Raw genomic sequence first — 27987 nt, forward strand, 5'->3', positions numbered from 1 at the left:
CATAGAGCATCTGACTTCAGTGTTTGGTTAGCTTCTCATCACTTAGGTGATGTTTCTCAGAGCGTGTAGGACAGTTGGAGTCTATGAAGTTGATTTCACTTTGAACTGGCAGTTCCCCAGTGCTGTTGTGGGATTGCTGGTTGTGACGGCATATTGTCTTCTGACAGCATAGACTCCCCTGAGGATACGCAGGGACAGACTCATCACTCTGACTGCAAACATATCACGTGCAGATGTCTCCATCTGAGCTACGCTGCCAGGCTCCCCTTAAAAGCAGTGGAGAGGAAACCAGCTCAATGCCATAAATTCAAGGTATAAGATGATGGAACAGAAATGATTGCAGGAGATAGTTGGCTTCAGCTGGAGTCTGTCTGTGAGCACTGGGTAAGATCAGTCCCATTTTTCCAAGTGTAATGACTCAAAAACCCACGTGTGCTTAGAGCCATTGACTAGGTGTCCTTGCTCCAAGACTGGATGTTGCTGGACATAGATGAGTCTGGTCTGGGGCAGGACATTGTGGGAAATGTAAGAAAAGAAGAGTGCATTTTCCATACAGACTGATTTACTTCTGGGTATTTTTGCCTCCCGAGATACATGGGATAGCGGAGTCCTTTTCTGGCCATGCTGCATAGAGCAGCCTGGGAATCCCCGTGGCTGCTTCTCTGTGGAGGGCCTGAGGACTCATCTCCAGCCCCCAGAGAAACCCGTTGCATGGTACACACACCAGCAGATAGGTAAAACATCTGCTAGGTGACTCATCACTCTTAACAGATAGAGGCACTCAGTGCCTTTTCCTTCTGGCCCCTTGTTGCCAGTGGCTTCTCTTGTTGAAGGGGTGAAATTTTCCAGGTGGGAACAGTTTAGATAAGCACGCAGTCCTGGAAGACACTTATGGCGGAGGTGAATCACTGCTGCCACTTCACTACACCCAGCCCTGAAGACCAAGGCAGACCATCAAGTGTACCATCAGCCACCCAGGGGAGGCCTTGGGAGAAGCCCTTCAGCTCCCCTTGCTTTGCTCTGCTCCCCACTTGGGAAAAAAAAAAAAACAACATACTACAGAACCCCTCGCCAGAAAACCCTGGAAATCAGAGCTGAGAGCCATCTTTGAAAAATGTGTTTTTTCCGCCCTCCTCCCCCACGAAAAAAGCAGCTTTCTCAAAATATCTACTACAAACCTCTGTGTCTGCTCAGATCTGCTTTCACTAACAAACCTACAGGGAGTGAAGCACCAGAATAGGGAACAAGTTAATTCAGTGCGTGCCCTCCTCAGCCCAGCATTACGGCAGCGGATAAGTGTATTTTTGTCCTCTTCCTCTGAGATATTTTTAGTCGCTCAAGTGACTTGTGGCAGTTCCCTGAGGCCAGAGTGATTCATACGGTTTGGAAGAAGGGCTGCAGAGACAGAGCTGGAGCTCTCTTTGGGAAGGGAGAGTCATCCCAATAAAATCAAGAGCTAGTTTCAAAGGCATACAAACTTTGAAAAATGGAGCGTTATTTCCAGAATGAGTTTTTTTGGCTCTGGTTAAACTGGAGCTGTTGAATTTTCTGATTATTGTATCATGGGGGGAGGGATTTATTTTTTCTGATGTTGGTGAAAGTGAGTGATTAATATCCCAGGCTGAGCACAGGCAGCGTGCAGTGCAAGACTGCAAAATGGAAACTCCGCCTCTCCCCAGTCATAAGCATCTTTTAACCCTGCTCTGGGCTTCATATGTCATTTTTGTCGTGCCTCCCTCCCCTGCAGTCCATCCATACAGATCAGTACTCCTCCTCCAGACCTGTGACATGTCAGTGCCTATATAGGACTTGCAGAGGCCTTTTCAGGCTCTTCTTTGAAGCAAGGGGACTTTTTTAATATTTGTGAAGTTCAGATGTCAAAGGGAGGTGGAGAACAGAACAGCTCTCCTGCTCCTCCAAATCTGTTTTCCCCTTTACACAGGCACCCCCTAAGATCCTGTTCAAGAACTGCTTCCCTCTAGACTGATGAAAACCAAAGCAAGGAATTTCACATTAACCCATGGGAGATGCGTTGAGGTTGGTTCAGAAGTCCTTCCTCTAGTCCTTCTTATTCCTGTACTTGGGCATGGGTAACTCCCCAGATGGACATAGGCCTCCCATCGAGCCCCTGTGAGGCGAGCTGAGAGTGGGCTGGAAGAGTATTTTGATGTTTTTCTTCTACCTGGAAGAACATTAGGAGAGAAGGTTGCCTGCCCAACGTGTCACAAGAAGGGCAGTAGATAGCAAGCCTGTCCAGCAACTCATTGCAAGAGAGGGCAACTAACGGGACCACAATGAAGAACAGAAAAGATCAGAGAGGGGAGCAGCAGCACAGGCAACAACCAGAACAAACTACCTTCAGCATCAGGAGTGCAACTGACGAGTTCTGCAAGATCTAAGAGGGCCGTGGGAAGAGGGCCTCCTGGCAGGAAACATCTACAGAAGGTGGATAAGATCTTGAAGCCAAAAGGAGGATGAGAAAACAAGGAAAGGAGACCCTTGGCCAGTGTTTGCTGTCTGGCATAAGGGTCTGAAAGTTTTGTCTTTGGGATGCTCCTTGGGGCTGAAGCAGAAGCCCAGCTTCCAGCCTCAGTTCTCAGTTTCCTTGGTCATGTGGATTCTGCTGGACTCCAAACCTCCCTCAGCAGCAGTGCTCTGTGGCCGGATAATTCCTGGCTGCTCTTGTATGTACATTGTTAGAGACTCTAAGTGACCCAGCTACACAGGGCAGTTCTTGATCAATGGGTCCTTCACGAGGTATTTTTGCGATGGACAGGAGCCAGCGAGGTCATGTGCACAGAAGTCGATTATCATCTTTTGCCGTCACAGGCTGGGACACGACAGTCAGGCTCCAGAAGTTATTTACAGCAAACCAGCCAAGCCCTTTGGCAAAGCAGCTGGTGAACTCCACCGCCAAAGGCTGAGTCTGGGATCTTTCTCCCCGTGACCAACACTGTAACAAAAAGAGCTTATTTGAGCCTCATCTTGCCTGGGAATCAGCCTGAGCCCACCCTTGACGTGCAGAGAAGAGGCAGGTCTACGGTGTCCACACTCGCTTGGTCTGCTCCTGCTGCCAGCCCACACCACTGACTGCTCGTCTCAGCCACGAAAGGCAGGGTGGGATGATGATAACGTGGGGAGAGTTCTGAGTTCCGCAGTCAGAAGAAAAGGCTGGTACCTGAAAAATTTAGCTGTCACCAAGGAACAGCAGGCACTTGCTCTGTGTCTTTACTGCAAAGGTTGCTCCTCCACAGGTCAGGAACACGTGGAAAAAAAATCTGTTTTTCAGGTTTTACCCCAGAATAGCAATGAGCAGTGAAAGGTGACCATGAACTAAGACAATATTGATCAAACCCTGGGGACGTGCCAAGCTCTGCAGAGGAGGCACATGGTGCTTAGCCACGTGTTATTAGGCACACAAACATCTTCCAAGTGCAGCTGAGCCAGGACTAGAGAGTGAACCAGGCTGAGACCCTCCCTGAGGCCCAGGAGGAGCCACAAAGCAGGAAATAGAGCACATGGGAAAAATCAGTTTAAAACCTCGCCACAGAGCTGTTCTGGGAGCAAGTTTCCCACTGGAGAGTGTGGTCACACAGGAACCAAAACTTTTCATAAGAGCAGGCCAAAATGAAATGTTTGATTTCTAATTTCATGTTTCTGCCAGGACAGTTTCATTTGTAGTTTACAGGCTGTGCATTTCATTGATTTAAATTAATGGTTTAATAATAATGTCCTAATTCAAAAGTAATGCAGCATATTAAATTTGATGCTCTGGATAGATCCTAAAGAGTCTTGTGATCATATTAATGTTTATATTCTGACGTTAACAGAAAGAAACACCTCAGTGTTACAGAGTGCAAATCTGTTATCTGTTCTGGGGCGAATGCCGACTTTTGGGGTTTTCCTTTAGATTTAGAACTTCACTCTGTCTTTGACTTATTGCATTTTCTGCTGTACAGAAGAGAGTAATGAGAGTAACTGAGGCTGGAAGGGATCTTTGCAGGTCTCTAGTTCACCTCCCTGCTCCAAGTAGGGCTGTATCCAAAGATGGATGAAAAAAATCCACAAATATGGGATTTCTACATCTGCAGGACACTCTTCCAAGCTCCTCCCTACTCCCTGTGGCAGCTTGTGCAAGAGATCTACAGAGAGCAAGCAAAGGGCACATTCAAGCACCAGAGATCTGCTGGGAATGAGAGGAAGAGCTCATTTCCTGAAACATCAGTGTCTTGTGCCAGCCTGGATGCTGCAGGAACATTCCCATGGGATGGCACATATGGCATAGAAGCTGTAGGATGCTGACATCCCTTGGGGATAGTTGGAGCAAGGTGGGATACCCATAGCATCCAGAAGTGTTGGACACATCTGTCCAGGAGGTTGAATTGCTCCTTAATTGTCCTAATAAAGAGCAACTGAAAACATCTCTTTGCCTTCCCCCACTCACAGGTGGTCTTAGCCCCAAAAAGTGTCTGCACATGGATAGGATCCAGGGTGCAGTGGGCAGAATTTCATGGTGATTTTTGGTGCTTATAGACCACTGAGATTTCAGAAGCTGTAATTACCATCAAGTACCATCCAAGTATTGATGGTATTTTTGAAGCCTGCTGCAGGAGGCATGAGAGCGCTGTGAGTCAGGGCTATTAGTCCAGGCCCTCATCTACAATTCAAAGGATTCAGGTGTCCAGTCTTGAAGAATTTTTCTTTTCTGGTTTAAACAGGGCTAGTCTGGTTCATCATCTATCTGCTGTTTCAGGGACAAGCTAATTAAAACAAAATGCACTGGCATGCACTCTTGCCCACAAGATTCCTCTAGATAAAAATGTACAATGTGCCTGGGTTTAATGCTTCAGGCTGAAAGACACAAAACAAGTAATCACATTGCTACAGGTAGGCAATGCACAGCATCAGAAAAATTGGCAGTTTAGATGCATTTTGAAGGGAAAGTAGCTAACTTTTATTTGTGCTCTTCATGCTTTTGCAGAAAGATGCAGTGAAGAAAGATTTCTTACATTCATTTTCGTTCATTGTGCCATGATTTTCTCTCCTTTCCTCTGATTGTTGTTTCTAAAGAGAAAATGGGTTAAAATCAAAATCATATCTTGGCTTAAAAAGAAACAATGAGATGGGGGACATGATTGTCTACTCCCCAGCTTGGAGCCAAGCAGCTTTTCTGAACATCGTGATTTATAAAGGCAACAAGAAGCCTAAACCACAAACCAATCTCCTGGAATAAATTGCAAAGAGGATGAAGAGTAAGAGTAATTTGGAGAAAGGGCAAGACGGGCTGCCAGTACTTGGAAAAGGCAGAAGATAGCTGAAATTGACCCAGAAATGCCATGGGTGGCCCACAAAAAGTTGAGCACCTATCAGGGTGGTGGTCTCAGAGCTGTTGGCAGAGTGGAGGGACTGTCCCCTCCTCTGGAAGACAGGCCAAGGCTGATCACAAACACCATTGAAGGGCATCATATCAAGATTTGGAGCAAACACTGCTTGGCACAATCTACAATCACAGCTAGAGTGCTTGCAGCTAGAGCTGGCAAGATCTGATTGAAAATCAACCTTTATTTTTGGCTGATGTTTATTGACAGTTATCATTTCTGGTCAGGTTCAGCTTCTTCCTGCTTTTCTGAGCTCCCAGACCCCAGATCCACCCCTTTGCCTCTGCTCCAGAGACATATGGTATCATCTGGGGCCATTTCACACCTCTTTTCTCCCTCCAAATCCCTCTTTCTCCTTTATCTCAGCCCCTAGATTTCAGTGAAGGAAAGGGGCTGAAACTTGAAACAGTGGAAAAGAGGCAGAAATTTTGCTGATGAAGTCCACAGCATGAGATGTGCCCAGGGAAGCACAGCCGCGTAAAATCTGCATTTATTGTTTATTATTTACTTCTAAATTGTTTATTATTTACTTCTAAAAGTAAATGCTGCCAGCAGTCTGAGACATCATCTTCCTAAACAGAGTACAAAGTGTTGATTGCATCCCCATGCATGCCCTACCTTTGCTCTTGCACCAAACTCTGAGTTTAGAAAGCAGCAAGCACCTCGCTCCCACCCTGAGTCTGCAGTGCGTTAGCAGAACCACCACGGCCAGCCCTGCATCGTGCTCTCCAGAATAAGAGATGCTCATCTCTGAGACACTTGTCTTCTCCTCCACAGCCAGTAATTTTGAGGAAATAACACCAGCAAAGAGCAGGGGTTGAATTTGTAGTCCTGGTGTGTCAATATTCTTTCCTTTCCACTGTAATGTAATTTATTGCTTTATGCTATTGTTATATATTGAATTATTATTATTGCCACTATAACATTTATATTATGAAAGCTAAGTAGTTTAGGTGTTTATTATCTCAGCTTTATCAGTAGTTGTTAGGCATGTTCCGGACCAGTCATAAGGAAAAAAATGGCAGAAGTGCCTATCTTGCTTGTGTAGAAAGCAGTCATGGGCTATGTAAGAGGGGAATCATGATTTGCAATGATATAAAGTTTAGGAAAAACAACACACTACTGTTGAAATACATAAACGTTTAGAATTTGTATATCAAATAAACCGTGGAATTATAGTTGTTCACTTTCAAAAGAAATAGAAAAGATTCCCACATCAAAAACAGTAATAATTCAGAATCATGTTAGGAAATATGCTGTGGATCATTAGTTAGCATCATGAAAAGCAGTGTAATTATATAAGAATTACAAGTAGTTTCGCTGAGAGAGATTGATTACTTACTTGCACCGAGAGGAAATGATTTCATAATTCCTCTTCTGGATGTTTCCCAGATTTTACGGCATTATGGTTTTCATTTAGTTTCAATTGGCAGAGGAGCGGTAAGTGAGCAAAGATGTACGAAAGGGGCTTTCTCCACGCGTTAGCAGTTCTGTGCTTGGAAAGTCAGCTCCAGGCACCGCCGAGAGCACTGCACAGCTCTGAGCATGCAGGGCTGGGCAACATCCCGGCAAGGCAGGCAGCTTGCTACGGCAGCCCCAAACCCAGGATTACTCACATATCACCACTGTTGCCTTACAATATGCATCATTCAAGTTCTTTCTAGGGAGTGCTTTTTTTTTTTTTTTTTTTTTTTTTTTTTAATGGGAATTGAAGTATCCAGTGGAATCCTTGGCATTCATGGCTTTAAGTAATTTATGCCTCCATCTTTATGTGGAGAAAATGGCACTGATGGGAGCACAAGCTGTGACATGGGAGCATCAGCTTGATCCCTCATCAGAGATGCTGTTTCCAGTTTCGTGATGGCAGAGGAAGATTTGCCCTCATGATACATGGGATGCAGGAAGAAAACATGAAATTGCAGAAATATATTGCTGCTAAAACAGTCTCCTTGCTTATAAAAGAAAGGATTGGAGTAAGGTACTGGGAAGTATGCAGTTTGACAAACACGCTGGAGTGGTACAAAATGCCTAAAACTGGGATCCTTACAGGAACTGGTTGCTTTGGCATCACGTCCCATGCTCCTGGGATGCCTTGCCAGTCCCCCAATTCCCTATGGGACAACACTTTCAGAAGCAGGGTTTGGGAACTGGGCTAGATATTTGTCACGTCCTCCTGCCTGGGGCCTATATTCACCCAGCCCTGTGGCCACTGGGACATCCACGGGCCATGTAGGTCACCCAGCATCACCCATGCATTGCACAGGGTGCTCAGCTGGAAGCAGTGACATGGAGCAAGAGGCTCCCTTCTCACTCCTGCACCTCTGAGCAGCCCCATGAAATGTGCCCAGCACCAGACAGGATGAGGCCAAGCAGCAATAGGCACCACAGCGGGGACCCACAGGGACAGCGGCAGCAGCCTCAGCCCCACTGCCACCCACTTGTTGCTGCCACCCACCTGCTCACACATGAGCTGAAGGACTTTCAAAACCCTTTCACAGAAGGAATCCAACATCCTGAGCAAGACCAAAACATCCGTCTGCTCTGCTCAGCACCACAGTGCAGTTGATGCCCACCAAAAGCTCCCATGGAAGCAGGGAGATTGCAAAGTGGAGGTCAGGCAGGGTATGTGCCTCTCTGCTCTGGCCTGCTGGGGCTGCAGGAGAGGCTCATTCCCTGTTTTCTGGGTCTGCTGTGCTCAGAGAAATGCAATCACTCACAGTCTAGCAGCCAGCTGGGAAATTACCATCACCACAAGCCAGGGTTATGGTGTAAGCAAGCAAGCATCTATTATTCCCAAGAGTCAAACAGGAGCAATACATTCACAAACAGTATAAAAGAGATAGCAGAAATTAAAGGAAAACAGGCTTGGCTCTACCAAGATGAGCCAAAGGTTTCTTTCATTCTCCTCTGGGCTGCTGTGCACCAGCACGTGGCCAGGGCTCCTGTTCAGAATTTCTGCTTTCACACTTGTGGATGCTGAGCAGGACCCAGGATTAAGCTTGTTTGTTTGCCTTTATATAAAGTCAATTTTCTGAGATGAGTGAATAAAGACTTAGGAAATGTCTTCCCACATCCCCTAGGGATAACTTGTTTCCTTGATTAATTAGGAGATGTTTCAAGCACTGCTCCCTGCCTTCAGGCATCCAGCTATGCTTCACTAGACACATCAACAAGCTGGCTGGAAACATCCCTCTCCACCTGAGTGACCACATTCATGCTCCACTTCCAGCCTTTCCCCACCTTTCACACACAAAAATTGTAACTCAGCAACCACACTTTGTGCACTCCTGCCAATAGGACTAAACCTGAGAGCTCCTACAGCTTTGTTCAGAAGTCAGCCCTGAAACCACTCTCTCACTCTGGGGACCTGGGGTGACAGCTCTGACCCTTAGCCCCTTCCAGCGGGTGCCATGGTACTGGCACTTCATTATTTCAGGGCAATGGCATTTCACTGTGCATCCAGTTAGCCAGGACTGCAGGGTTCCCAAGGCCACTTCTTCCCCCAGTCTTGAGCAGGAGATGAATTAACCCTCTGGGAGCCCCTGGGACCAGCAGCGTAGCATTAAAGGCTCCAGCCTCCTTTCCAATTCAAAGACGACATCCATCACCTCTCCCCCCCTGCAGTGAATTCCTCAGGCTGTGCACAGGCTGAGGGAAGAAATATTTCCTCTTGTGTGTTTTAAATTTATTGCCAGTTCATTCCAGGAGAGCCCTTCTGCTCCTGTCAGAAGCAGGATGGACCAAGCCACCTCCAGACTCTGACCTGCCTCAATAACAACTTCTCCAGCTTTCCCTGTTGTTAAACAAAGGACTCTGTATGGCAGCACGCACAGCCCAGCAACCTGGAGTGGGTGTCAAGTGCTTGGACTTGGGAACCAAGTTCTGTTTGAGACATGTTAGAGTACCTAAACAGCCATGACCCAGCCCGGGATTTCCGCAGTCCTGATCTGAAGATGGAAGTCAGGTAGGACAAGCCAGGCTATCTCTGAAGGCACTAGATGCCAGTGTCCATGAGCATGAACCACAAGCTGAGCCCCAGCTTTATGTCAGGAAGGGCAGGAACATAGACCTGGCTCCCCAGATGATCATTGCCAAGATCTGTACTTAATGTAGGCAGACCAGATGCAGAGTGATCATCAAGGAGCTGCTGAAGCCTCGCTATGCAGGAGCCCAGCCTCTGCAACCACTGATCCCTCCTGGCCCAGGGGCTGCAGGAGGAGCAGGCGATGTGGCATTCAGATCCCAGGGAAGACCCTGCCCTGTGAGGGCAGCCACCTCAGGCACAGGGAGCAGTGCCTGAGCTATTCGTCTTAAATGCGGGGTGTCTGATCTCTGGTAGCTCTATCGCCACCGCAGGTCTCACCCTGGACTTTTTCCTTTCTGCAGAAGTGGCCCCTCGCCAGGGCCTCCGAGGAAGGAGCACATTACTCTGCTCCCCCGAGGACAGAGCAGGGGTGGTTTTCCTGTCCTGGCCTTACCTCCCACCTGTTATTTTCCATTTCGCAGTGCAGCTTCCTCCCCAGCCTGGTGTGAAGGTCAACCAGCGAGGTAGAAAGCAGCACAGAAACATCCACCTGGCAAAACAGCCTGGTGCAGGGGCACCTCCAGGCACAAATATCACCGGCTGAGAGAAAAACATGGCAAAAGCAGGCTGCCCCTGTCCTGATGGCCACAGATCACCTCACAACTGACAGAAGACAGCTTAGTACGGCCTGTTCAGGCCATCAAACCAACCACAAACCCCAGGCAGGAGAATGGCCAAAATCAGAGCCCCAGGGCGGGGATGAGTTGGGCTTCCCCCAGCTCACACCCAGCACCAGGACACTGGTGCTGGAACCTGGAGGAAAGACTGTCCCAGAGAAACACCCCAACCTCTGAGGGGAAACATCTGCTCTTCTGGGGACAAGCAGCCATGAGACAGGTGCTGTGGGGCTGTGGTCTCACGGACCCCTGGGCTCAGACCCCTTGCACCAAGGCAACATCACCAGCCAGATCCCTGAAAGCCATCAAGCCATTCATCATCCCCTCCAGAGAAAAGCAAACCAACAAACAAAAAACTCCCTCCCCTCCAGAGCTAACCTATCAGCCCTGGGCCCAACATGGTTATTTTTGTGGATTTTACTGGTAGGGTCAGATCTGGCTTCAGATGGAACTTGGACAACAGCGTGATGGTGCTGGGACCTGCTGAGCCGGTAGAGCACAATGACAGGATCTCTTTGTCTGCTGGAGCACTGCTGGAATCAAAGGATGTTTACCCAGCTTGTGGGGGATCACTTGATTGGAAAGTACATCCCCAGAGCTCCAGTCATGCTTGTCTGCCTGCCAGCTCTCTCCACCTCCTCCAGAGCCAGAGCCCTGACCACATCTAAGCCTCCCAGAATAGTGCAAGACTAAGCAGATTCAGACAGATAACAGCTCAGGCAATACTTTATTTTTTTTTTCTCTCTCTTTTGTTCCTCCAGCCACTGTGGCAGACCCCAGCTTTCAGTGGAGATGTCACACAGACATCTCATGGAAGGAAGTCACCACTGGAGGAGCAGTCACTCACACAAAAGTGTTCATAGCAGGAGCAGGTTTACCAGCACACAGAAAATGCTGTGAGAAGTTGGATGGCACAGCTGGGGACTCGTAAGAGGTGGTCTCATGTTGCCATGTGGCCTATCTGAGAATCCAGGGTCAACCTGTTCCTCCAGCAAAGAGGCCAAGTCTACGTTAAATCAACTTGAACACAAGCCCATGCAGCCCAAACACCCACTGCTCCATTTCTGACTTGTAAATAAAAGCAAAATCTGCTTTTATCTTCCTGTCAGTCTGCCTTTCTTGCTCCTAGGTGCACACTTTCCCAGGAAAGTCATGTCTCCTGACACCGCTGCTGAATGGAGGTTGCAAGGAAGGGGCTGGTTGCTGCAATCTGTTGTTACTGCTGCAGGAGATTTTACATACATCCTTCTGACTGCAATGGTCTGCTGTCGCAGCAATCACAATGAATTGAAAAGCTCCACATAGCAGAGTAAATTGGGCTGTATATCAGACAAAAGGTTAATGCATCTATGAGAAGACCATGCTTTGCAATTTCATAGCCCCTTTCATCTGCAGAGCTCAGAGTACTTGAAAGTTTTTATAAATATGCCTACCACATCTCTCCAGAGGAGACTTTATTCTTTTTTAAGGTTGGCCAACTGCACAGGAGAGAGTTGAGAAACTCAGCAGAGATGTGAGTGTGATTCTGGGAGCAGAGACCCCATCTCTTGCTGCTCCAGTCTCTGGGGCAGAGCCAGTGCCCCATGTCACCTCATTGCCAGACTTAGGATGGACAAAAAGAGCATCTCCAAAGGACTTTAATAAGGACCACACAGCCTGAATCAGAAGGTATATTCCTCACCTTAAAGTGCATTTATGGGATTTATGGGATATCCTTATCTCATGTTTTCTTCACGACCCATTCCCAGTGATCCAGGCTCCCTCGTGGAGCACAGAAAACGAAACCACAGGGTACCCAAAAGTCTCCAGACAACCAAGGCCAGCAAGTACAGAGACAAGGTGATTTTGCCTGCTCTGAGCATGGCTGTACTCCTGTTTTCCAGGACACTGCCTGATTCAACAGAAATGCCAGAAAATAATTTTTAGCTGCCCCGGTGTTTAAGGGCACAACAAGCGTGGGAGCCGCAGGGTCCCGTGGGAGGCAGAAGTATGGGACGTGCTGTGCTGGGCCAGCCCTCTCCTGACCAGTGTCCCTGTGCCACCCACAGCAGGCGCCCAGCTGCCTTTGGCTGCTCTCACTGCAGAGACAATCTCCCAAATCATGGCCCCTGGGCTGCAGAAGACACACATCCCTCCTGCCCTGCAGGACTCCAAAAGCAGCCAGTTAGGGATGGTGCAGCCTCAGCTGGTAGAGGGGCTTAGGGAATTCTGTCTCTGTCCCCTAAGGACATTGGGGTGGAGGTAGAAAAGAAGAGGGGAGAAACTGCTACTTTTCCCACCCCTGGAACCAGCCAGAGATCAAACCGGGACATGCACATTGATTTGAAATCCCAAAAGCGAGCTGTGGAGAGCTGACCTGACACCCTTCCACACCTCACACCAACTGGTGGCTCAGGTCCCCAGCACGGTGTGCCATCGCCAGAGTGCACCCCCAGATCCTTTTGCTAGCACCCACACTGCTGTGAGCTGTGCTTAAGGAAACATCAGCAGAAAAGGCTGCAGATTCCAGCTCCCTCGCCCACACATTGTGAGACCCTTGGTTTAGAAGGCACTAAGAGAGCTCTGCCAGGACCCACCAGTCAGGTCCAGGGTGCCCACACCTGCCACATGCAGCACTCAAGGGACAGCAGAGAGGGGGTATGCATTCTGCAGCCTCCAAAACAAAACACCACTCCTCTCCAGACTTGGCTGTTGGGCCCTTTCTGCATTTCAGGCACTTCTGCCTCCCACCACAGGTTGCTACAAGACATCTCAAGGGGCAAGCATCCAGATGTGGCCCCAGCTCTGGGCAGGGAGCAAGGTCTGGCCAAGCCAGGAAAGAGGCTCCAAAGGGCTCTCAAAACCTACAACTACCCCTGAAGGAAGCATGGGATGGGTGAGCCCCTCCAGAGGGGCTGGACATCCCCTCAAGGAAAAGACTAAGCAGTGGTGGGTGGGTGAGCTCCAACCCACCAGCATCCACAGCTCTGCCCTCTCCCAGCTGGCTGCAGAGGCAGCACCAGTGGATGGGAACAGACCCGGGGACAGCAACTGGTGGAGAGGAAACAGCCTCCCATCCCGGCAGCCTTTCCTGCCCTTCCCAGAATAGCTCTGTTGTTCTGCAGCCCCTTCTCTGCTTAGTCAACTGAGCTCCCATTAGCCCCTTTTCTGCAGCCTCGTTAGTACAGGGAATAAATGGACTGATTGTTTCCCCTTCGCCTTGAATGAAGGGGTATTTTGTTTATTAAGAAGTTATGCTGTTAATAAGGTTCTTCTCATAGCCAAAAATAACCAAGGCCACAATTGTTTCCTCCCTGCCTCCTTATCTGTGCTGGAGGACTCACAAGGAGAGCCGCGGCCAGAGCATATGCAGCTCCTTGCTAAAAATATGCCTCGGAGCAAGGAAAAAAAAATAAAAATGAGACATCGCAAGAGTAGCAAAGGGCATTAGCAAAGTTCTCAGACATGCAGTATCAAAAGACCGTGTTTCAAGAGTATCTCCAGATGTTTGCTAAGGATGTCAGGTCCAGGCTGGTGTGTCTGTGGGGGAGAAGACCCTCTGCTCAGAAGGACAGTCTCACCCCCCACACCCGGCAGCACATTTTCGCTCCCCCAAGGCAGGTTTCCCATGCAGAGCCCTGCCTTCATCTGCCTCTGGGTGGGTCCTGGTGTTTTGGGGAATGCTCGGTTGTCCCTGCAGAGGTGGAGAACAGCCCAACCAAACCTAGCTGTGTGGCAGTAACAGCCTCCAGCCAAGCAGTCACCAGCTGCTCTGGTTCAGTTGGCCATCCCAGTGCACTCAGACAAAGCATCTGTGCCTCCCAAACAGCCCAAGTATCTTTTCTGCTGCTTGGATGCAGGATGGACCTTGGGAGACCAAACTGGCTGTGCAGGACACACGGCCACCGTCCTTGTAACCACCTCCTCCATCTGCCACAGTGCTCAGACCCTGGGGTCCTCACCACTCCCCAGAGAACCTCCAAGCATAAGGTACAACATCTAACCACAGGAGGGCCTTCAGCCCTCCCAGTACCAATGCAGGGAGCCAGCCCTGCTCCATACCTGGTGCTAGGGAGACCAAGGAACCAGGTCAGCATTAGCCATGCCCAAGAAGGTCTCAGAGGTTCCCTTCAATACCTCTCCAGTTCAAGGAGATACACACTACAACTGTGTGGACCTACCAACAGTGCCCGCTACAACTCTGGCCTCACATCAACAACTCCTAACTCTCCCTCTTTTGCCAGCTGTTCCTTTACACTGATTAGCTGCATGTAATTAAAGGTCCTCACTTCACATGGCCAGAAATCTCTGAATTGCTCCAAACCCTGTCGTGGTGGGCAGAGGTTGCCCCAGGTCACAGTGCTAGTTCTGCTCTGACCTGGCCAGACCCCAAGACTGAGGCATGAACCCTTCATGGTGACCTGGGAGACCAAGGGTAAAACTCCCTTCCCCACAACAGCTCCGCCAGGGTGTCCTGGCCCCTCTTCTGCAGGGACAGGCTCTCACCAAGCCTCCATGTCACACAGCCACCCATCATGGCCAGCTTCAACCCCTCTGGGCAGCCCTGGCTCCAGGAACATCTCCCATGGGCATGCAGCTGGGGCATTACTACGGGAGCGTTGCAAGGGCCAGGCTGGGGCAAACTCTGCATCGAAGTACACAGCAGCTTTGGAACCACCTTGTGTTCCTTTTCCAAGAGTCTGATTTTTACTTTCTGGCCCAAGCACTGCTCATTTTTCTATGGCAATGAAGATAAATGGCGATAAATCTTCCACACTCATTTCACAGAGCCAAGAGTGATCTCAGCCCTGAAGCATTTCAGTATCCTGCAGTCTGTGCTACACCCTAAGGCCCTGATCCAGCAAACAGCGTTGAGGGGTCCGTAGTCTCAAACACATAAGCACCTCCTTTAAGGAGGTGAGCAGTCCCTCTGAACTCAATGGTACCTCTGTGCTCGAGAGTTTTGCTGGATCAGCTCCTAAATAAGCAGTCTGCATGCACGAGAAAGCGCCGCCAGCACCAAAGCCCCATGCACCACCCCTGCAGGACCACTCACAGGGACCCAGGTGTTCCCCCTGTGGCTGCCATCAGCAGCAGGGTGGGACCCAGCCTGCACAGCCTCCCGTATAGAGGCCAGCTTGCTCAGCAGGTCAAGGCACCTACCATCTCCTCACTTGCCCCTTTGGCAAACACATGAGGGATTTGGGATGAGTGTGACTCCCTGACCTCTTCTAACAAGACCTCTTTCCCATCAAGCAGCCCATCCTCTGGGGATGTAAAGGCCTTTCTCAGCTCAGTGAGCAGGTACAAGGGGTGGAAGCCACATTTTCCAGGCAGCAACAGGCCCAGCTGCCTGATAGTTTTCAACCACCAGTATTTTTCCAGCACCTTTCAATGCTACCACAGTACAGGGGGTGGTGCAAGACCCTGACGTGTCCTGCTCATCCTGCCTGCCCTGGCCTCCCCCTTCTGCATCTGGCAGCAGGAGGAACTGTCCTGCCATACCCAGCCTAGAGATCTCCTGACACTCAGCACATGTCTTGTCCTGACATCATGGCCATCACAGTGCTCTGCGTGAGTCGTCTGCCTCATGAAACCCAACAGAAAGCACAGAGCAATCAGCTGGGCTGTGAAACAGAGCTGAATGCCAGAAAGGGCATCCTGAAGCTGCTCCATTTTAAGGAAATTGAGGCAGTTTGCTGGGCTGAGCTGAATCACACAGGGCCATCACACTGATATGGCACACAGAGGGGGCCTGAGCTGGAAGCAGGGTTAGTGATCTGCAGCCGATGGCAGGCAGCCAGCTCTGCTCAGATATAGCCTGGTTTCTTGCCCTGTTCAGGGGAGCAGGCTTGCTCCCCTGATGAGGATGCAACACTGGGTTTGGCCTCAAAATGGTGGGGAAGCACTGCTTCTCTCTGCAAATTCCAAATTCTAATCAAACCTAAAGCCAGAAGATGATGCTCTTCACTGGAGATGGTACTCCAGACATGGAGGCATTTCTGCTGGCCAGGGTGGGCAACACAAACCCATCAGGTAGCAGTCCCTTCCCACTGCAGAGGGACAGTTTATGCATCTCAATCTGCAGCTTCAGGTCTCCTAATGCCCTTCCCCTCCTTGCTTCTCCTGGGTGAGCAGGATCTGCACGTTTCTTAACCCACAAGGGGGGGAGGGGGTCTGTGCCCTGCCGTGAGGTGCAGGATCTGCTGTGCCACAGCCTTGCTCCCCATCATTATTTTGGTCTGTTCAGCATAAGTGCAGGGTGGTCCTTGCTAGATGACTTGACCTTGCATAGTACCCATGAAAAACGACTGTTTCTAACATCCTGGGGCAGGCTTTGTCAGGGCTCTTATCAGAAAATGAGGTTAGAAATTCCTGAGCTCCCAGAGCTGGTGCCAGGTCACAGCTCTTATCTCCAGCGGTCTCTGAGGAAGGAGGGAACATCCAGTGTGTTCAGGAGAAATGTAGAATTAAATGTCCTGGCTGGTTCCTGTGAATCCTTATAGGTTGGGATGGAGCCCAAAGAAATTGAGGGATTTTTTTTAAACTCCCCTGAGTTTCTGGTGTTAAAAATTCATAATCATTCCTTTTCAGTGTTTCTCTGGTTCCAGCTGACACACAGGCTCACATCACAGACAAGTACCTCTTTGAGATGCAGCTATTAGAATATTTCCACCCTTGCAAAGTATCTGAGGAATCTTCCTCTGAAAGTGGCTGTGGATAGCATGTCTGTTCCTCCCTCCGCACCCCCTACCATGCATCCCACTTGCTGCCCACTTGCTTTTTCTGCCACCAGAAATGTTGCTCTTTGAAGGCCAGCAAAGGGAGACTGTGCCTCAGGGAACCGGCCTGGCCACACAGCACGTTTTTCTGGAGCAGCCCCAGAGATGGGACAGTGCAGGCAGGACGAGCAGCTCAGCCCTCCTCGTGCTCGGTGTGCAGCATGGAGACAGCCATCCCGCAGGGATTTTTCTCCCCAGCCCAAGGGGGGTTACACACCCCTGCTTGCTTTGCAAGCCAGGAACCAGCCCCATCTCCTGGAGTCATCCACTGAAGTTCTGAGACAGCCCAGAGCTGTGGGACAGCTGCGGAGGTCTCCACTGGCACAAGACGGACAATGTTTTACAGAGCCAGTACCACCCCAGCATCCTGATCATGGGCAAGCCTCATCAGCAGCTGGCTTTAGCGGCTCGTGGCACGTGCTTTAAATCACCTCCACATTGTTGGGAACTGCAATGGTGAAGGAATGGGGCTGGCCCTGCCCTTCAGACACAGGACACACAGGTGAGGGACCAATCTCTGCATGTGCACAATGGCCTGTGCGGCTTGCAGCCTCTTTTTGAAACCTTAACTGCAGGGAACTTCCCCCACAAAGCCCAGATACAAACAGACCCAGATTCACAGCGTCATTTCCCAGTCATCTCCCTTGCACAAGCATCAGAGGATGCTCTTGAGCCTCGTGCTGGCCTCTTGCCCAGTCATGACTACCATTTCATGCCCAGCTGGAGCTTAGCTGCAGAGCCCAAGGCTATTTCTTTTGGAAATTGCTGCAAATGCAGCATCAAGGTCCTGAGGAAGGACTGACGAGGAAGTCCAGATAGCTGCTACAAAACACTGAGATGACTGCACTTATGCTTTGTGCAGCAGCTCTGCTGTGATCAGCTTTTGGGTCAGGCCATCCAGGATGAGCGCTGTCCTGCTCCCTTTGCCTGTGCCTAGGTAGAGTTGAGTTCAGCCTTTTTTCAGTAAACTCATGTTCTAGAGCCTGTGCCAAACCTTAGGGCAGATGGGGAGCCAAACGCATGGGCCATTTGCTGGCTCCCCAACCAGGTATTATCCCTCTGAAGGGGACCCTACAGAGCAGAGCCCCGTGCTGCAGCCCAGACCAACCCTTGGGTACCAACCCCTGGGAACAGAGGGCGAACAGATGCAGCCACAGACAAAAAACACCCTCAGCCCAACCTCAGCTGCTTTAGAAACACTTAAACACAAACCTCACCCTGAAGGCCTTAAAATGTGCTATAGTCTTCACCCTGCAGTAACACCCTGGAAGCCTCCAGCCTGGTTTGTATTTGAAAAAAAAAAAAAAAAAAAAGCCAAGAAACCAAGGTGTTGGCAGCAGGGACTGCTATGGGGCAAGAAGTCCATGGGCTGAAGAAGAAAGCACGAGGCAGCAGCAACACCAAAAATCACTAGGAAGTGGAGGAAGGATCAGCTGAACAGATGGAGGCAAGAGCAGGCCATCACCGGAGATGGGCTCAAGTCTCACTGATGCTGGTGGGTCCAAGTAGGATTGCCCTGGAAGGAAACCTGCACAGCAGCATACAGCATCACTACAGCCTGCTGCTCCGGTGCAGCTCAGACGGGGTCCTCTGGGACCACATCGCTCTCCCCAGGTTGTGCTGTGCAGATCCCAGCAGCATTCCTCGCAGACTTGTCAGGGCCATCTAGGCTCTCTCAGGACCGCTGACCTTGGGTCCAGCCCCTGCACTACTTTCTTGCTAAGCAGCTACTGCATCACCCCCAGGCTACACCTTGTCGTTTTAAGGTAAAATAGCACCCAGTCAGTGCTTTCCATTGAAGCCTGGTCAGGTGCTGACCTCCAATATGATTCACCTGGGAGCATTGTATGCTTGGGCAGGCAATGACAGCAAAAGGGGGGACAGCTCTAAGCTGAAAGAAGGGATTTAGATTAGCTGTGCCCCATTCCTGGAGTTGTTTAAGGCCAGGCTGGACAAGGCCATGGGCAACCTGATCTGGTGGGAGGTGTCCCTGCCATGGCAGGGGGGTTGGAAGTGGATGGACTTTAAGGTCCTTTCCAACCTGAGCCATTCTGCGATTCTGCGATTCCACGATTCTGTGATTATATGATGCTGTGATTTTGTGATTTTGTGATTCTGCCCATGCCCCAGCCAGGAGCCTGGTGCAGGTCATTGCCCCCAGCCCTGCTAGGTGCCCATCCTGCAGGCACCACCCCAGCCTTTTCTCTCTCTGAGCTTGACTAGCATGAACAAAGACCTAAATGCTGAGTGCAGGGAAGCCAAGGGACGTGGATTTTCGTTTGCCTGCTGCGAGGGGCTCGCTCAGCAGCAGCAGCGCAGGGAAGCTTTCCCAAGGCTCTGCTAGCAGACACAGGGACACAGCTCTCCTGTCCTGCTGAGTGGTCCTGACCCAGGGAGAATTAGGAACTCTGTCATGTGGTCAGTGGAGGTAAGTGCCTCCAAGTCATGCTGGGGTCAATGGGGGTGCCAGCCAGACACACTCAGGGCTGGATTAGATCCAGGAGTGCTACAAGTGTCTGCTAACACCCTCTCCCTCAGCTTTCTTCTGTCCTACCAGCCTACACTGGACATCAAAAGGGATGTTCTAGGAAAATCCCATTGCTCCTGCAAGGAAGGACAGCAGGCAGGCTGCCCTGACTGCTCATTGTCTTCTTGGGCCATGGCCTGTCCATCACACAAGCACATGCCCTGATAAATGCTCTAAGCTCTTCTTTTCACACCATGCCCTGGAAACACTTGCAGGACCACCTAGGCTGGCTCAGGCAATACCAGCGCAGACCAGAGTTATCCTCCTGGGATGTGCAAATGTAGCCAGCCCTCCTTCTTGGAGGGGCCCTGGTTGGGCAGAGGCTTCTTTGGGGTCTGCTTTCTTCAGCTCTGATACACAGGAGCCCTGGGTGGTCTGCGAGTCCGACCCATCCAGCAGAGGAGCTCAGAGCCCATCCCTGGGAGGCAGCATGCGCACACTCCACATGCAGAGGAGCTGCTCGAGGACAGGGAGGAGCTGAAGGACAAGTCTGACTTTCTCAGCATCCTCACATGCCCCTCAGAGGGTATGTACACAAAACACACCCTGTCCTGCCCATCCTTAGCCAACACAACCCCCACAGCTGCAGGAGAGGGGACGTTGCCCTCCTGCACACAGGCTGTTTGCTGTGACCCAAGGGGCAAGTTCCCCCCAGCCACAAGATCCTGGCCCATGCTATAGAAAACCTATTTCTGAACCATTTTGGCCAAGGTTTCTGTGATGTCCTCCTGAGCTGAATCACCAAACCCCACGAACCTGGGCATGCCATGCCACTCCTGACTCAGCCCACGGTGCCACTACGTAGGGCATAACAGGGCCACCACTCCCTTCCCCTCCCAGCGCTGGGCGATAGCAGCTATGCCTCACAGCAATATTAACCTGGAGCTTTTTCCACATTTGGAGGAATCCTGCCACAGACCAGCCACCCCAAGGGCAGGGTCAGAGGATGGGAAGGGTCAGGGCAGCAGGTGAGCTCACCCTCCATCGTGTGCAGAAGGTGCCTCGTCACCCTGGGGACAGGAGCACTGGAGGTGAGCATGAGTAAAGCCCTTTACTCTCACATTCCTGGCTAATACCCTGTTCTGTTGTTTTTCCCCACCCACGCACCAGCCTGTTGTGTAGCTATTGCAAGAGCAGAAGAGCTCACGGCTTGCAAAAATGAGAGTGTGTGTGAAATGAAAATAGTCCCGTGGCAGGAGCTGGGCTGGAAGGCGGGAGCGAAGCAGCCAGAGAAATGACTAAAACAGAAGCTCAGTCAATTTCTAAGAAACAATACTGCAACAAACTGGATACAGTCCCAAACTGGAGACTGCTCCCAGGAGGACCATGAGTGCTTCAGAAAGCTCAGGGCATGAATGGAGGGCCAGGGGAGCCATGTCCTCGCGCTGGCAGGGGACAGAGCCACCCAGATCTCCTCCCCATGGCCACCCAGGCAAGCACTCCCTGAGGGGGTCAGCTGTGCTAAGCACAGCTGGTTCTCCTGCCTTTTGTTGAGAAACATATCTGGCAGAGAAGTGGAGTCCCCAGTGCTGCTCCTGTGGCTCCTCAGCCCCAAATGAGCAGCGAGACCTCTGGCCCCTGGCCATGTGCCCTGTTCTCCCAAAGACCTCAGCCAGAGGACAGGAAAAGACATGGGTGGCCTGCCCAAAACCTGCCAGGGAAGGATGCGTGCTCAGGGCCTCGGTGCTGGCTGTGGTGAGACATCTGGGTCGGAGCAACTGGGGCTCAGAAGTTCCAAACTCACCCTGCCGCTGCCGTGATGTTGTTTGGGGCTGCAGAACCCTCTGCAAGGTGAGAAGGGGGCAGGAAAGGACCAGGCAGAGGGACCAGGGAGCGCAGAGGTGCTGCAGCTGGCCAGGGCTGGTGTTCAGCCCCCTCAGGGTGAGGACTCCCAGAACACAAGGGTGTCCTTGCATGGGATGGCTGGGGCAAAGTCTTCTCTCTCCACTCCACTTCGCAGTACTCTTGGGGTTTTCCTAGTGTCTGGAGGAGGTACATCCATTCCTGTCCACATGCTGGCTTCCCAGTTACATGGGTCAGCAGAAAATATTGGAAAAGGTGACCCACAGACCCTCAAATTAAAATGAAGCAAGCCTCTGCAGCAAACTCAGCAATTTGATGCTCTGGGGAGCAGTACCCCAGCCTTTGGAAAGTCTTGAGGCAACAACACTCGACCCCCAACCCCCCTGGCCACGGACTGTGCTTCCTCCAAAGCCTGCTCCCCACGGAGCTGCCCTCCCAGCTGGCTGCAGGATGGGGATGGAACAAGCCAAGCTGAGGAGTGAGCACTGATAAGCTGCTGGGGCAGGCAGCAGAGAGGCAGAGAAGCACCAGCACACCGCGATTGATGTGAGCCTGCTCTGCTGATAGCAGCAGGGTCCTGTTGCAAAAGCCCTGGCAGAGCTCAGTTGTTTCAAAGGAAATCAAAGCCATGCCCAGCAGCCACTGTGGCCCCAAACCAAGGCACCGTCCCCAGAGAGGCTGGTCTTGAATCTGTATTTTTGGAGGATTTTTGTGGTTTATTGCAAAATATGTCCAGAGTGGTCCCCACAAAACATATCTGTGGCTGTGCAAGAGTAGGCAGTGAGGCCAGGCAGGAGGGGAGGATAAGGGCTGGAGCCATCCCCAGTTCAGTTCTTGGGGCTCTCACGCTTGCTGCCACCATGGGACAAGGCCACCACGTGGTGAGAAAGGCCCTGAAAGCCCCTGGGGTGCTGCAGGTGGCTGCAGGCAGGGCTTCCCATGGACTTGGAGTGGCACCCAGGTGGGACAGCAAGCAGAAGAAAGCCCTACTCATGCAGCACATCTCCAGAAGAAAGGCTGCAGACCTGAGCCACCACAAATGAGCATTTCCCAGGAGGGTCACTGCAAGGTAGGAGGGTACTTTTACCATCCATCAGCAGGACAGCTCTCCCTTTCCCCTCCACTGCCAGGGAGGTTTGACACTAATCCTGGTACCTTCACTGAGGATGGGACCTCTGGGGCCACCTGCTTTGGTTCTGCCCTTACTGCAACACCCAGAGAGGGGTGCAGGGATGGGCTTGCAGGTGTCCTGGGGGACACGCATGGCCCAGCTCCAGTGCCCAGGATAACTCCAGAGCTCCTGCTGGCTCCTGATCCGTGGAGATGCTGAGGTTCCTGCTCTGAATCAGCATCTGGAGAGCTGTTGTCCAGAGAGACAGCAGGAGATGAGGAAAAGATTTGTGAAAAGGGCTTAAAAAAGCTATTTAAGGGATTTCCAACGTGGAGTGCTATGACTGTTCATTTTCCTGACCTGGAATATCCAGATCTTCAACTCTCTCATCTCCAAATTAGTCTGGGCTTTGTTTAATCCCAGCTTAACCAGGGGCTGTATGAACACGTGCTGTGCTTGGTGGGATGGGCAAACAGCAAACACCCCCAGCCCCAGCACAGCCCTGGGATGTGCAAAGCCACCGTGCGAGCATCGGCCGTCCCCATGTTGCATCTGATTCATGCCAGCCACGGAGATGCAAGCAGGACTGCTCCTGCAGAGGTTCGCAACCCCGAGCAGGGTCTGCAACGCATCAGCCTGATGAGACGCAAATGAGCGAATCTCCCAGGGCTTTATTTCCATGAAAAACTGCAGCTATTTTAGGAGTGCAGCACAATGGGGAGTGCGTTTGCAGGGCCAATCTGATCCAGGAAGAAAACAGATATGTGTGTTGTTGTGTTTTTTTGTTGTTTTGTTTTTTCTTTTTCCTTTAAAAAAAAAAAAAAAAAAAAAAAACACCCACCACTGTAGCTAGATTGGAAAAACGTTGTGTTTTATTTTTGTTTTCTGTTTTCCTTTAGCCTGCCTTTCTTCTGACACTCTGGAGCACTGTGAAGTTTTCCAGAAATGAAGAGCAGCCGCCAGAGCTAAAAGTGGCGAAGGCGCCGAACATTTCCAGAAGCCGCAGCTGGAAAGAACCGAGCACAGCGCTGCACAGCTTCCAGCCTGGGAAACACGTTCCTCACCTGGCCTGGCACCGTGGGGGCTGCGCTGTGTGGACATGGGGGCAGGGGAAGATTTCTGCCTGTCCTTGTGCTCGGGGAGCTGACACAGGCATCAGTGACCCCACGCAGCTGCGGGCAGGAGGCACTGCGGGAGCCTGGCTGGGGAGCAGAGCAGATGGGGCCCAGGCAGCAGAGGGCTCCAAAGCTGAGGTGCTTGGGGATGATCAGCCTCAGACCAGATGAAGAAGGACCTCTGGGGCCTTCCTGTCTGGCCCAGATGATTTTTGCTCTTCCTGAACTCCACCTGAAATTTGGCTGTGATTTTTGTGCAAAGACAAACTGTGCAGCCAAAAAGTTGGTGGCACAGTTTCAGCAGCGTCCCCATCCCACCCAGCACCCAGAGAATGTCCACCAGATGCAAAGCCACATAAGGAGGCTTTGCCAACATGACATGTCCCAGGATTTGCCAGCTTTTACTTTTATTGTCTTTTTGTTGTTGTTGTTGTTACTTTTATTGATTGAAGGCTGGGATCCCATCTGTGTGGGCAAAGATGGAGGAGGTGGGTAAGCGAACCAGCGGGTCCTGGGCAATGGGAAGAGGAGCAGGAGGAGGAAGAAGAGGAGAAGCGCGGCAGACACCTGGCAGCCAGGCCAGCTCTGGTGGAGACCTGTATGTTCTGGACAAGGGGAGTGTGTCTGAATGAGGCCTAATACTTTTCCCAGCAAATTTTCATCCCTCAACAACTCTTCCCTGCAGAGGGGCCAGTTCCCTTGAAGCCTTTTTAGCTGCAGCAACAGACCAGGAGGTCCAAGCTGGGCCCTCTTTGGCTCTTCAAGTAGTGACCCTAAAACTGATCCTCAGCCTCTGCGCTGCATGGAGGACAGAAATGGATTGCCTCCTGCGAGATCTGTCTGTAAGCACACGTTAAAGGCCCCATATATCCTGAAAATACCAACATGACCTAGAACAACATCCAGATTTGAGCCCCCTGGTTTGACACTCAGCCGGTGGGAAGCACGCTGAGCACGGTCCTGAGCATTCATGGGAAATAACTTCCCCGACACGCGGACACCTGGCAGCAGGTGGGTGCTGGTACAGCAGAACCCGTTATGCTCGCTGCCGGAGTCAATTCCTGGGCTGTAATGAAGCTGCAGTAATGAGTATGTCTATAATTCTCATCTAATTAACGCTGTGCCAGTGCTTCAGTAACTACTAATTTATGGCTTAGTGATAAAAGTTGACACTACGCTGAAACGTGACTTGCAAGGGCTCCCATTCTGCTTCCTTCCTTTCTATTTATCTTAGAAAAGGAAAGATTATCTGCATTAACTTATCAGGCTTCCCACCTATTACAACCTTTTGGTTTCCTGAAAAATAATCTAGTTAATTAAGTCAATTGTTTGTGTTCAAATGACAGATTAAATGAAGTATGTAGGGTAATAGCTGCAAGAGCCCTCCATGATCCCCATCCCATGTCTGGTTCCTGCACAGGTATCAGGATGCTGCTCAGGTGTTATCTGGTTGGCACATCTTTGGGGCCAAAAATACTTTTAAAATTAGTACTGGAAAACAGGGTAATCTGGGGATTGAAATTTTGTAGTCTTATCATTTATGGAAATGAGTTTGCCCAGCTAATGGACAGGGCAGAAACCTGTGCTCCATGTCACCATCCTACAGCCCCTCAGCAGGCTGATCTTTGGCACCCAGCTCCCATTTTTTACCCAGAACAAAACAGATTCAGAGCTAGTCAGATGGTAAAAGGAAGGAGCTCTTGCCTCAACTCAGTCCCATGAGGATCTTAGCCTTCTGCATCTCCATCCCAAATCTCCTGCGTGCTCATGTCCTGGAAGACATTGCCCACATTCACCAGTGAAGTGAGGGTCAGACTCGGTGTGCCGGGGAACACATCCCCGGGGGTCTCCAGCCCAATCCCTCACCAACACTCAGGTCAGGGATGAATTTGTCTGGCCAAGTCGTGACCACAGCAACGATGGAGACCCCTGCATCTCTGGAGACCTGCTTTTCTGCTCTTTCAGTGTAATTGTGGAAACATTTTTCATGATGTCCAACCTGAAGGTCTGAAAGTTGTTACACATTGTGACTTGCCTCTTGTTTTGTCACCTGGTGCTACCACGGAGAGTTTGGGTGAATCAACTTTGTAATGGTCCTTCCCCAAGCAGCAGGGTGCTGCCAGGTGCCCCCTTTGCGTCCTTGTCCCCCAGCTGGAGCAGTCCAGCTTCCTCCATCCCTCTGCACGTCCTGTGCCCAGGTCCATGTCCACCTCGGTAGCCTCTGCAGGAACCTCTCCAAATCTCTACCTCCATCTTGAGCTGCTTGCAGGGGACAGGCCACAAAAACAGACACACCAGTCCAAACACCTGGGGACACACATGGGAGGTGCATCAAAGAGCAGAGCAGTGTTTGTCCTGCTTTGCCAGCCAGCTTGTGCCACGTGAGCCTGTTTGCTGCAGAACTGTGCCAGGAGGTTGGTCTGGTGCTTGGTGACCGGTCACTGCCATCCCCGGTCCCATGAGCAGGAGCTTTCACCCATTTGTCTTTGCCTAGAAGTGCTGCAAGGCATCGGGGAGAACAGGGGTGCTGCACCAATAATCTGACGCACAGCCTGCGTGGAACTTTCCATTAGAAACACGTGCACGCTTCTAAAATAATTACCCTATTAGTTCAGGAAGGAACAAGAAATGACTTACACATGGCTCCTGTGCAAACACTCTGTCCCTGGTCCCAACCTGCTCCCGCTTGGCTCTTCCCCCTCTCCCACCTTCCTCTTCCTCTGCCCAAGGATGAAGGCAGGGTAATGGGGGGTGGGGGGTGGGGGGGGGGTGCTGGGTGTTCCCACAGTGGGGATCCCGTTTGCCACCTCCAGCTCTGCCCACACCCCCTGCACAGCTCCCCAGAGGGCAGCAGGGGATGCTGGTGGCGGCTCACTCTGTGGAGAAAGTCCCTCCTGTCCTCCCCATGTTATGTCCCTGCAGAGTGCTCGGCTGCAAAGGGAAGTATCCTTCATCCTTCATCCTTCATCCTTCATCCTCCATTCTCATCTCCTGCCTTCCGCAGCGCCTCCGGGCAAGCAGAGAGTCGGCATTGTTAGCCTTCCTCCCCCCGCGGCAGGGAATGTGTGAGCTGGATGGTCTGAGTAAAAATGACCTAATGCAGAGAAGAATCAGAAAATGAGCAATGAGAGGGTCATAACAATGCTTCCCGAATGAGTTAGCAGCACCCAGGGGACTCTTACCACCGCTGGATTTCCTGTCCTGGCAGCAGCCCAGCCGGGCTTACTTTATTTCCTTGACAGACAGCATCTGAGTCTGTTTTTATTTTTACTTCAGGAGTGTGATATTTTCTCCCTTTTTGCTCCCCCGGATTTTTGCAGGAGCAGCACCATGAGTGCCAGCCCCAGAGCCTGGTGGCACTTGTCTTTCCAGCCCCATATCCAAGGATGCACCTGGAAGGTGTGTTGCTCTTTGCTGCTCCCCTGGGCAGGATGAGGCCCCAGGCAGGGCAGCACGGAGCCCCCCAGGTCACAGCTGGGAAGGGCACAAACTTCACGATGCTCCCCTGCAGCCCCCAGCCCGCAGCAATCTCAGGGGAAGCAAAAGTCCCCAGACAAACCCAGAGACCCCCAGTTTCCAGCCCCACCGTGCAGGTGATCCTAGGCTGGGTGCTCCTTCAGCAGGTCACCAGACACCTTGGGAGAACTCGGCCACCCAAAAAAGACTTCGGTGTGCTCCTGACCACCTAAATAACTTGCTGAGCATGGCTCACACAGAAAGTCAGCTGTTTCACTGGGGCAGGGGAATTCTTGTGTCTGCAGTTTCAGTATCTAGCTGTTGAGTTGTGTTTAGTCTATGGCTATAAAGTAGCCTTGTTTCTATTCTGAGAATATTTGTCTAATCAGGGGTCCAAGTAATTATTTTGCTCAGTTAAAAGTTGTTTTTTTTAGATAAGTTTATGCTCCAGGATGGGTGCCTTGGAGAAGCCCAAGAAAGTCTGTGGTGCTGGAGTGTCTTGGGACACAGCGCACACCTGTAACAAAAGGCAAATTCTTCTCTAATTTTGCAGAAATAAGATAAAGGCTTTACGCTCACGGCTGCTGGCAGCTCTGACATGACGCTGACATGCTGAACCTGAGTGCACAAAGCGCTGCATGTCCCCACGTGCTGCAGCTGCTCCTTTGCATGCAGACGAGGAGCGGTGCTGACCGCGCCTGGCCCCGCTGTTGTGGGATGGCCACGCTGCTTATTACCTTCTCCCAACAAACCTTCATCCACAACATGCTCAGCAACTAAAAATATTTTAATTTTCTATTTTCAGAACTTCATTTGATTCTGTAAATCACAGATGACCCCAACACCCTTCTCCACCTGCTTCAGCTGATGAAGTCCTGAGCTGAGGGACACGTGAAGACCTGGTAAACCTGACTTATCAGCCTTGCAAGCCCTTTTGGTTCACCCCAGCCCCCTCACCTCTGAGAGTGTGGGAAAACCATGGTGACAAACCCACGGCTCCAGGACATTTTTACCAAGCAGTCTTCACCTTTTTCACCTCTAGGGTCATTGCGTTTTTTGAACCAGCCCTTCAGCACTTCCGGATCATTTTTCCCATTTTCCCCTTTAAAGTATTTCCTCGGGGCCCTTTGCCCCC

This window comes from Oxyura jamaicensis, chromosome 17, assembly GCF_011077185.1.
Source record: "Oxyura jamaicensis isolate SHBP4307 breed ruddy duck chromosome 17, BPBGC_Ojam_1.0, whole genome shotgun sequence".
Classification (NCBI taxonomy): Eukaryota; Metazoa; Chordata; class Aves; order Anseriformes; family Anatidae; genus Oxyura; species Oxyura jamaicensis.